The sequence below is a fragment of the Parasteatoda tepidariorum genome, chromosome X2 (genome assembly GCF_043381705.1).
Source record: "Parasteatoda tepidariorum isolate YZ-2023 chromosome X2, CAS_Ptep_4.0, whole genome shotgun sequence".
NCBI lineage: Eukaryota > Metazoa > Arthropoda > Arachnida > Araneae > Theridiidae > Parasteatoda > Parasteatoda tepidariorum.
This window is the reverse complement of record NC_092215.1, coordinates 48,655,453-48,668,163: the sequence shown is the minus strand read 5'-3', so window position 1 is coordinate 48,668,163 and position 12,711 is coordinate 48,655,453. Positions and strand designations below refer to the sequence as shown.

General features: G+C 34.0%; 2 long non-coding RNA genes across 3 annotated transcripts in view; both read right to left on the bottom strand.

The window, feature by feature from the left end:
- Nucleotides 1-12,711, bottom strand: part of LOC139427221 (uncharacterized) — a 423,254-nt gene that overhangs the window by 38,589 nt on the left and 371,954 nt on the right. The window lies entirely within an intron of this gene.
- Nucleotides 1-12,711, bottom strand: part of LOC139427220 (uncharacterized) — a 66,250-nt gene that overhangs the window by 27,736 nt on the left and 25,803 nt on the right. The gene's annotated exons all lie outside the window — the stretch shown is intronic.

Sequence of the window (12,711 nt, the reverse complement as noted above, 5' to 3'; positions counted from 1 at the left end):
ATTAGGGGGCGTGACCCAATATGGTTCCATTGAAAAAGCGCACTTCAATATCACATTAAATATTCAGAAGAGAATATCAGAGTTGGTAAGAACACGAATGCAAATAAAGTTGTAAGTGTTAGAGACTATCAATTCATTTATTTAATAATTCAATTAAAATCGAGACTTAATTTACAAATATTTCACTAATAAACTGAAAGAAGCGTGCCAATAACAGAATGATATTTATTGGGCACATACATTATAGTTGGAAGAACAAGTGTTTAAATTTTCAGGATATCAGATCGTGAGGAATCAGTACTCAGAGCAGCCTCCCCTGGCAGCAATAACAGCAGTTATTCTTCTGGGCATCGAGTTGAGCAAAGATAAGATCCCATCGACGGGTACAGCATTCCATGCAGCTTCAACATTATGCCGCAATTCATCGGCCGTTGTGACTGACGAGTTCGGCAACCGTTTTCAATTGGTGAGAGATCAGGAGAACCCGCTGGCCAGGGCTACGGATGAACATGCTCTGTGTCAAGGAAGGTCAGGACAGTGCAGGCAACAAGCGGTTGTGCATTGTTCTGCTGAAAGATAGCGTTATGGAGGCCTCGAAGATTTGGCAGAGCGACTAGCCCTAACACAATAGAAATGTAACGGCTGCGAACAAGAGGTGATCGAGACCGTATCCAATAGCATCCCATACCATTACTCAAGGTGATGGGCCAGTATGACAATGTCGAATGCAAGCTGCCAATGGGCGTTCTCCACAATGTCAAACACGGATGCGGCCATCATGATGTTGTATACAGAACCTGGATTCGTCTGAAAGGACGACGTCATGCCATTCCTGCTTCCAGATTCATCGTTGATCACACCTTTGGAGGCGCTCCAGCCTGTGATGCAGTGTCAAGGGTAGCCGAAGCCATGGTAGCCGTGCTGATAGTGCATGCTGCTGCAAACGTCGTCGAACTGTTCGTGCAGGCACTTGCTGTCTCGCAAATGACCCCATTTGTTGACTCAGGGTTCGTGACGTAGCTGTACGATCCCTTAAGACTATGTGGATAACATGTCTGTCTTCTCGGCTGTTAGTGATGCGGGTGGCCGCTGAGATACTGAACGGCGTTCCATATGACCGTCATGAACCCATCGATTCCATATTCTGCTAACAGTCATGAGATATCGACCAACGCGAGCAGCAATACTTCGGTGTGATAAACCACAATCCTGGTAGGTCACAATTCGACCTCGACCAAACTCAGACACGTGCTGGTAGGCATTTCTCCTTCTTACACGAGGCCTAAGTAAACTTTTTTTCTTTCCCACCTTCATAATAGGCATACGGGCTAGGCCACATCCGTGGCATTTATTTAAAACCATGCAAATATTTAATTTACAGTTGATGGCAACTGGGGCAAATTACAAGGTTTTAACAAAGAATTGATGAAATTGCTCCGGGAAGCCTATCTTATAGTACGTTTGCCGATGGGGCTTCCCTTATAGCTAGTAAGGCAATTTCTTTGCTACAAATTTGTTCGAAACATTACTTACATTTGTATGTACTGTAGCAGAGTCTACACCGAGTTTCACATGCCCAGTCTACTATAAGGAAACAATTTAGCAAAGAACATATAAAACAATATAAAAAGACAATATAATGTTACATAAAGCCGATTGCAATAATATGACATAAGTTGGGATTCACAAAAGTTAATCGATGCTTAACTGAACCTCCCCATAAGGCATGACTTGGCATTAAAATGCCCTCAAATGAGAAGTTTGCTGTCTGCATACCTGGCAGCCATCGACTCGAGTTTCTGTAGGTAAGGCTCAAGCGCCTCACTCGGGGGGATGTAGACTGAGACAAGGAAGTGCAAGTAGATTTATAGGTGTAGCAAATTGCCTGTAAACATTCTTCATTCAGAATACTGAAATCTTCCAAGCTGTCATAATTGATCAGAATCGCAGCTTTAGGTTTCTGATTCGCAGCGCAGATTTTTATATGACCCGAAAAATCAGTTATGAATTTAGATTGGTTAAAATAAGGCTCGTTAATGCTGATAATGTTAAGATGTTGTTGTTCGATATCGTAGTTGAGTAGGATATTAACAGCCCTGGAGTGATGAACATTAAGATGTCCGAATTCGATAACATCCTTGCTTTGTGTATCCATAATTTGTTCTTCTGACTTGTTGTTCCCTTGCTCTCTCTCTCTAACTGTCTACAGTGTTTGTTAAAGGGCCATGGTTGATATTGCGTGTTGTTTTAAATCGTTTGTCAGCAGCATCGCGAGTTTAACAGCACTCATTGTTAGTACAATCTTTATCCTGATGTCCAGGTTTCAAACAATTCCTGCATATTATTTCAGCTGTACAAGCTGTCTAGCAAGATGTCCTAATTCAACGCATTTAAAGCATTGTTTAACTCTTAGGTGCTTTTGGAAATTGTATCTTCTACACTTAATGTTGATTTTGTCTAGGCTCATAATCTTGTTGAAGGAGTCAGGGAGGATCTCCACCACCCAGTTATTTCTGTTTCTTCCAGCTCTCAATGGGAATTTTACAGTAATTTCATCTCTATCTATATAATCATTCTGATTGACAATAGCTTCAGTTAAAAGTTCTTTATTGGCGATCGAAATGGGCTGCAGGTGGCGTAGAGCAGAACTCTCTACCTATGGCAACACTTCACATGCTTTCCCTATTAGCGTATGGAAAGTCATAGAGGAAGGAACTACATTAGTTTCTCTCTTGATTTTAATGTAGATTAAAATCTTTTAAGTTGGAAAACTATATGGAACTGAAAACCACATTAAACATAGCTCTAAAGAAAAGTATCACGAAAATTTAAAAAAAAAATTTTATTTAATAAAAAGGAAAAATATCGTAGTACATTCCTATGCAACTGAAAAGAGGAGGAGAGGGAAAGGAGAAGTGCTAAAGACATGAAACCGGTTTCTCCCCAGATGGCGTATTCGAGTGTTGCGATCGCCAATCAAGGTCTCCGTCGATACCGAAAATAATTATGGAAGGGTTAATTAACTTCGACCTGGAAATGTTATATCTTTCTGCCAAATTCATGCTCCAGTATTTCCAAATCTTTTTCACAATTAGTTTGAATTAGGATGCCACCATCTCTGATTTTCGAAATTCTTTTGACCCTTATTTTTAATTTATTGGGGTCAGAAGTGTCAATGACGCCTGATTTAGTTTGTTCAGATTGGGTGGTCTTGGAAATTGGTTTATGTGGGCTATGTGGTCTTTTGCTCTTGTGTGATTATTTATCAGATGGCCGTTCCCTCTGTTATATTTTAAGACGTCAGCATAAGTACGACTTGCATCTGCAGCTGCGTCTTCAATTGCGTTCTCAGTTCTGTCCAAATGCGCAGATGCTCTTTCGAGTTGATACTTCATAACAGCCAGGTTTGAGTCTTGTTTGCTGATAAGTATCAGGAGCTCACTAATGGCCTTAAGAATCTCCGTTCTGTCAGCAATGGCGATTTTACATGTGCTCTTATACGAGATGGTATTAACTCTGGACTGGATTATAGAGCCGACAATCATGAAGTGTGTGGTGACCGATTCGTCCCCAACGGGATCACCGTCTTCGTCATTTGTCCCGTTATCCCCTCGGATGTTAAAATAGGTAGTGATGTCGAAGACATCACCAAGATAAATGGGGTTGGCACTCGGTATCAATAAATAATTAAAATTAATGCAAAAAAATGGAATAAAAGCTAAATTACTAAAATAGTAAAACAATTAAACCCTAATGGTGATAAACAAAATTGAGCCAGCAAAAGGTGACATTAATTAAAAAGTTAAAAACGTAGAAATAGTAATTAAGAAGCTTAAAAATAAAGTAGTTTAAAAGTCAATACTGAAAAGTAATAATCTAAAAGTCAAAATACTGATTAAAAATAAGCAATCAAAGATAAAAGTTAAAATAAGATAATAGCTAAAAGCAAAATGTCTAAAATACCAAAGCAATTGAATGGATAAAAGCACTTAAAATTAGAGGTAAATTATTAAAATAATGTAAATACTGGGTAAACATTGTAAAAGACTGATCGAAGGCAGCAATCAATCAGTCAGTAAACAGTACTGTACAGCATCAATCAAGCGACCGAATAAAGCCATCGATTCTGTTTCGCCTCCATCCGGTGCTCATAGAAATAAGTGTATATAATCATCCGACGATCTAGCTGCATTCCAATCGGTTCAAGATTACGGATCCTCAGGTTCAATTGCACCTGCTCACTAATTCACAGCCGCAGCTCTAAGTATTAGATGCCCGATATATTCGATTTGTGTAGATTAGCAACCAACATTCACCACTTGACAATTAAAGCTGCCCGATCAATTGAACATCGTAGCTAATACAACCAAATCGAACATCAACACAAGTGTCAAGATGCTATACGTCGTCGTAGTATTAAATGCGCTAGATCGTAAATAAGATTCTCGTGATTTGGAACGCAAGAATATCACTGTAGTGGCACCGTCTGCATCTTGGATGTGGTGAAACACACAATTTGAAATACTCACAGTCTGTCCAATCTTCGCTCAAATATCACACTTCAGCCCTTTAAATGTAGCTTACTTGATAAACAGACTGATATTCACGAAATAAAACACTTACAATTCAATTTTTATACAATTTCTCTATTTTCACACATTTTACACGAGGCCTAAAAAAAACTTTTTTACCCAAGAACAACGCTCAAATTCAATTTCTGTATGCGAAACTTATTGCCAAATCTCTTCTTTTATACACATTGTACGTGTAGCTACCGCCGACTGCTTCGCACGAATGTACTGATAAGCTAATCATTTGCATACTACTACATGCCTTATCCGTCCTGCAAATTTTACGTTCGTGGTGTATCACCTTCCCGGTGTAGCAATTTTAATGGCCAGTAGAGTATATACATGCATACATTGCATTACATGTATGCATAACATGCATTACAGTACATACATTACATGCAATACAGTACATGCATTACATTACTTACATACATTACATGCATGGTTATATGCATGCATACATGTGTATGAATACATTCATGGATATATGCATGCATACATATGTACGAATACATGTGTATGTATGCATGCATGCATAGGTATCGCATATATACATGCATACATTGCATGCATTACATTGCGTGCATACATTACATGCATACATTACGGGCATTACATTGCATGCATTACAATTCATGAAATACATTACATGCACTGCATTATAGGAATTACACGCATTATATTACATGTATGCATTGCACGCATACATTACATGCATTACATTACACGCATTACATTACACGCATTACATTACACGCACTACATTACAAGCATACATTGCATGCATTACATTCAATCGCTTACCTTACACACTTTACATTGCACGTACATTACACGCAAATTGCATACATTACATTGCGTACATACATTACATGCATTACATTACATGCTTTGCATTACACGCATTCCCTTATGTGCATTGCATTACATGCATTATATTGCGCGCTTACATTACACGCATTACATTACATGCATGTATTACACGCATTTCTCTACCCACATACATTGCACGCCTACATTACACGCATACACTAAACACATAACATTACACGCATTGCAATAATCACATACCTTACACTCATTACATTACACGTACATCAAACGCATACATTACAGGAATTACATTACACGCATTACATTATACGCATATATTACATGCATTATATTATAGGCATGAATTACATTATATGCATACATTACATGCACTACATTGCACGCATACAATACATGCATTTATTAAATGCATTACATTATAGGCATACATTGCATGTACTACATTACATGCACACATTATATGACTTACATTACATGCATATATTACGCGCACTACATTGCAAATATATATTACATGTTTGAATTACATGTATTACATTACATGCATTACATAACATGCATACATTGCATTACATGCACACATTGCATGCATAAATTGCATTACACGCATTACATTACATGCATACATCACATGCATTTATTACATGCATTACATTACACGTAAAGCATTAAATGCATACATTACACGCATTACATTAATCGCATACCTTACAAGCATTATATTACACGTACATTACACGTATACATTACAGGTATTATAATAATTGCATACATTACACGCAATAGATTACACTCATACGTTACACCCATTACATTACATGCATTATGTTACATGCATGTATTACGAGCATACATTATATGCATAGCTTTACATGCATAAATTACACGCACTACATTGCATGCATGCATGTAATGTACTCATACATTGCATTACATGCATTGCATTACTTGCTTACATTACATGCATTACATTACACGCATCACATTAGACGCATTATATTAGACGCATAACATTTACACGCATGTATTACACGTATTGCATTACTTGCTTAAATTATATGCATTACATTACACGCATTGCATAGCACGCATTACATTACACGCATAACTTTACATGCATTGCATAAAACGCGTAATATTATCCTCATTTCATTACACGTATTGCATTACATGCATACGTCACACGCATACATTACATACATAGCATTACAAGGCATACCTTACATGCGTTACATTACATAATTACACGCATGTGTTGCATGCATTACATTACATGCATACATTTCATCACACGCATACATTACATCACACGCATACATTACATGCATTACATTACGTGTAGTACATTGCATGCATACATTACTCGCATTGCATTACACGTATTACATTACACGCATCACATTACAAGCATAAATTTCACTCATTACATTGCACGCATAATTACACACATTGCATTAAAGGCTTTACATGCATTACAGTACACGCTTTGCATTACATGCATTACTTTACACGCATTACATAACATCATTACACGCATTTCATTACATCATTACACTCATACATTGCATGCATTACATTACATGCATACATTGCATGCATTACATTACATGCATACATTGCATGCATTGCATTACATGCATTACATTACATCATTGCATGCATTCACTGCATGCAAACATTACATGAATTGCATTACATGCATTACATGACATGCATTATATTATATGCATACCTTGCATGCAGTACATTACATGCATACATTACAAGCACACATTACATGCATGCAATGTTGCATTACACGAATTGCATTATGTGCATTACATTTCACGCTTTACATTACACGCATTGCATTACATGCATTACATTTCATGCATTGCTTTATTCGCACTACAGTGCACGCATACATCACATGCATTATATTACACACATTACGTTGCACGCATAATAGTACACCTATTACTTTGTACTACATTACACGCATACATTGCATGTATATAATGTACACTTATATTGCATTACATACATACATTATTTGCATTGCATTACCCGCATACATTGCACGCATTAAGTAACAAGCATTACATTATACGCATAACATTACATACATTACATTACCTGCATAACATTACACGCATTACATTACATGCATACATTACATGCATTACATTACATGCATTGCATTTCACACATACATTACATGCAATGCAGTACATGCATACTTTACATGCATTACATTAGTTGCACGCATTACATGTATTACATTGCACGCATAATTATACGTATTGCATCACACGCATTGCATTATTCGCACTACATTACACGCATTAAATAGCAAGCATTACATTGCACGCATTACATCACACGCATTGTATTACATGCATACATTAAACGCATTTATTACACGCATTACATTTGACGAATTGTATTACACGCATTGCGTCACACCCATCACATCACATGCATTACATTACAAGCATACATCACACGCATAGTACATTGCACGCACTACTTTACACGAGTAATTATACGTATTGCATTACACGCATTTCATTACAAGCATTAAATTTCGCGCATTGCATTACACACATTACATTTCATCATCACACGCATACATTACACGCATACATTACATGAATTACATAACATGCATACATTACACTTATTGCCTTACACTTATTGCATTTCACGCATTACATTGCATGAATACATTACACGCATTCATAACACGCATTGCATTACACTCATTACATTACACGCATTGCATCACACCCATTACATTGCATTACGCGCATTGCATTGCATGCATACCTTACATGCATTACATTACACGCATTACTTTACGCGCATTGCATTACATACGTACATTACATGTATTACATTACACATGTACACTCATACACACGCAGTAATAAAATTGGAAAATAAATTACCAATGCCCATTAGTGGGATCATTGGGGGGGGGGACTTAGAATAAATCTAATCCATAAACAGAGTTCATATCTGACGCACGATCTCAATTAAAACCTTTCCCACGGAGAAAGTAATAATATTGATCTAATTATTTTAGAAAATGTGGCAAAGTAGCTTTTGTAACTGATCAGTTCCCCGTTACTAAGTCCTATTAATATTTAAATAAATTGTATTAATAATAATAAAAGTCCTCAGCAAGATAAAATCCGTCTGAAACTAATCATCAACAAGTTGGCCTCCCCTAGAATTAAATAAAATATTGTTTCTAAAGTGCCACTTCTGCTAAATTAAAAATATGTTTTAACCGTAATTGCATTACAGGGATAATTTCAAAAAAAGTTTTTTTTTGAATTATAAAAATGAGCTAAGACATTCAAGGCTATTCATTCTAAGACTACTGTGAATTATTTTTCCGTTGACTTTAAATTCCCTTTTTCCCTTCATTTTATAATTTTTTCCCAACCAAAGGTGAAATCATGTTTGAGCAACAAATATATAAAGTTCAATACTCGTCTGCTAATAAATTACTCTTTATATTATGAAATTAACGTTTTCATCCAATTTTATCTATTTATGAAAAGTATCCTTTATAATTCTCTTCGTCGTAATGACTCAGTCTTGAATTTAAATATTGTAGTGTTGGATTAAGTGTCCTCTCTGATTCATGTGCAACACGAAAGTTTTATATCTAACGACTACATGATTTTCCTGGAACTTTATTAAAAAATTCAAGGAACTCTTAAGTGAACTATCTTCACATTGAATCGGTATTAAAGTTTAGGTTAGAAACTTTTTATTTCTCGATAAAAAGGACTATAATGAATATTATTTTAAGTAATTTTTTATGAAAATGGGTAAATATTTAAAATTGGCTTTAAAAAATAATATTTTGATTAATATTATTGATTGAAGTGTTCATAACAGTATTTAAATTGATTCTTTATGATAATAGCATTTTAAAATGCTTCAAGTAATGTTCTATTAATTTAAAATCTGAAATATCAAGTTCATAGTGTTTATTTATTGAAATTGTTAAAATGTGGAAAGACTTTCTATCATTTGCTGTACCCATCCCTGAGCATTGTGGGGAAAAATACTAAAGTATTGCTTGTTGGAGATCGGACATTTGTCCTTTTATGGAAATAAATTGCATTGTGAACTTATCTTTAAAAATAAAACTCTTCATTATATTTATGAAATTTTAATTTCTTGTTAATGAATATAATTGATTATGCAAGTACACGCATTATGCATATAGTATTTTTTATAATTTTACGATAATTAATATTTTTATTCACATTTAACCCCCCAAATATATTCCCTTCATTTGAAAACAAAAAAAAAACAAAAAAAAACGAGCATTTTACAATTTTCTTAGAATTATAATAATTGCTACAACTATCAGACGTTGACTTATCTAATTATTGCCTAAAAATGAAAAGTAAATATATTGTATAATATCATGTGTTAGAATTACTTATTTCTTACGATCGTATTTCAAATACATTTGAAAGTATCTGAGAAGAAAAGAAATTCATAATTTAGAAATTAATACGTAAAATATTTTTTAAAGGAAATATTATATAATGAATAATAAGAGACGTACATAAGAATTAAATTTTAAGTTTTTACATCACTGAAGAATTTATGTACTTATAACTATTTCAAGAACTGGATTTTTCAGAGATTCTTCAAATTTTTGAACATTTTACGAAGAAATTGTTTGAATTTTTTACTTATTATAAATTATCAAACATCTAACAATGAAAAATCGAATTGATATAGATAATTGTCATTTTGATACTTTTTAATGTTATCGTATAATTTAGTTATGTTTAGTTAGTTATAAATATTTAAAATTGGCTTTAAAAAATAATATTTTGATTAATACTATTGATTGAAGTGTTCATAACGGTATTTAAATTGATTCTTTATGATAATAACATTTTAAAATGCTTCAAGTAATGTTTTATTAATTTAAAATCTGAAATATCAAGTTCATAGTGTTTATTTATTGAAATTGTTAAAATGTGGAAAGACTTTCTCTCATTTGCTGTACCCATCCCTGAGCATTGTGGGGAAAAATACTAAAGTATTGCTTGTTGGAGATCAAACATCTGTCCCTTTATGGAAATAAATTGCATTGTGAACTTATCTTTAAAAATAAAACTCTTCATTATATTTATGAAATTTACCATTATACCGAGTGTTTTAGTCGACCGCAAGACAGGGTGAGTTCTGACCAATATGTTATCCCATTGGTCAAATCAGCTGGGGAGGATATATACAATATTAAATCTAATCCATAAACAGAGTTTATATCTAGCGTGCAATTAATTAAAACCTTTCCCAAGAAGAAAGTAATAATATTGATCTAATTATTTCAAAAAGTGTGATGGTGGGGATCGAATTCACGACCTCTCGGCCATTGGCTCACCGCCCTACCAAACAGGTGACCCTGGTTCTCCAGAAAGTTATAAAAACCCTCAGCGAGTTCAAATCCTTCTCAAATTAAGCATCACCATGTGGACAACTCGTTGTTGAGGTAATTAGCAGATCCAAAAAAAGAGATTTAATAGAGATTTAATAGAGATCTGACTATAATCTCTCTGAGGACGGCTATACCCATCATTTGCGTTCATATCTCAAACAATCGGATGATTATAGCCGTCATTTGCGGTAACGTGTTCTTGCTTCAGTGAGTCATAATTGCCATGTCTCCGAAATGTGTCGGGAGATTTTATTTTTAATTTGGTAACAAAATGTATTTTTTGTCTTTGTTTCACAGAGTTGATTAATAACGATTTTAATAACCACTATACACAAATATTCAGTTAAATAAAATATATAAAAACTTAAGGAAACTTATTAAACATATCACCAACATTCATTTAAAAAAATATTTCCAGTATACAGTTCGGTTGCAGTATCACTACCACTGCAAATATTCTAAATAAAAAGGGTAAAGAACTGACTATGCAAATATTGTATTCTTACAGTTATAAGAAAAATGTAATACTGGTAGCGAGGCAAATTTTGTTCACATGGTTAACTTCATGCTATTTTGTAAAAGAAGAATGTCTGCTTAAGTCCCACCCAAGGCTTACTATGTTAGTACGTCCCACCAGACCTCTAGATTTTGCAGTGGTATACAAAAATACTAATGTTCAACTCCGTAGCCTTGTAATTTTGAACCCAATCCTGAATACAAGGGGACTTCTGAATCAAGTATTGGGAAAAATTTGCCTTCGTAGAGGACTTTTTGATGGAACTAACCAGCATTTGCATTACATGGAGAGGAAACTTGAGAAGAGCTTATAAGCAGTCTTCGTAATAATGTATAAAACAACAAGAAATAACTTTGTAAAATCAAATGCAGATGTTATATATATATACATATATATATATATATCCATACAAAATATTCCTGTTAACAAGAGTTTTAGAGCGCATGCGTTACAAAACAACAAATAACAAATAAGAAAAGATTTCTTCTAACAAGTTATTGTTAAATTACTTATCTACGGCTGAACATACATACATACACACATGTATATACATAAAATAATATCAAATAGAAAACTATTAATGGGAAAAAGCAAAAGTTTTCCTCAGGACAAATCTTTTGCTACAATTTAATGTGATATTTCTGAATAAAGAATAATTATCCTGAGATAAAAAATATCCTTTATAATGTGTTGATATCGCTAAAAAATTCAGTTGAAAAAGAGTATGAAATAAAAGAAAGCAGAAACCAGGCTTACCGGCGTGTATCAGAATAAAATGTAATTTAAATGTAAAGTACTAATTTAACAGTTAACAAATTTCGCGAACACGAAAAATCTTTTAAGTTGCGCTTGTAGCCTGAATCGTACAAAATAAAATTAAAAAGTATATTTGGTCGAAAACAATTGAAGCAAGTAACATTTCTGTGCTACCATCTATGATATAAACTAGCAAAAAAATTTTATTTGGAAAAATTATTTAACTCAACCCATAATAATAATAAATTTTTTTTATAAATTTTTTTTATTTCAATAATTTAAATTTTAGAAAAAATTCAAAATAGTTAATCATTGTATTTTAAATAAACGACTTGAATAAGAAATAAACAATTCATAGGCATCCCCTCTTTCATAGGGTGACTTATTTAAAAGTCAGAGCCTGCACATATGGATGGAAAGCCGTTTATAGACTTTATCTTTCATTCATACATCCTTACATAATTTTAAAGTCTACACGGCAATAATCGGGGGGTGGCTGCATAACCAGATCCCACTCCATTCTTACAAAAAGAAGAATATATATATATATATTTTTTTTGAGACAGAGTCTC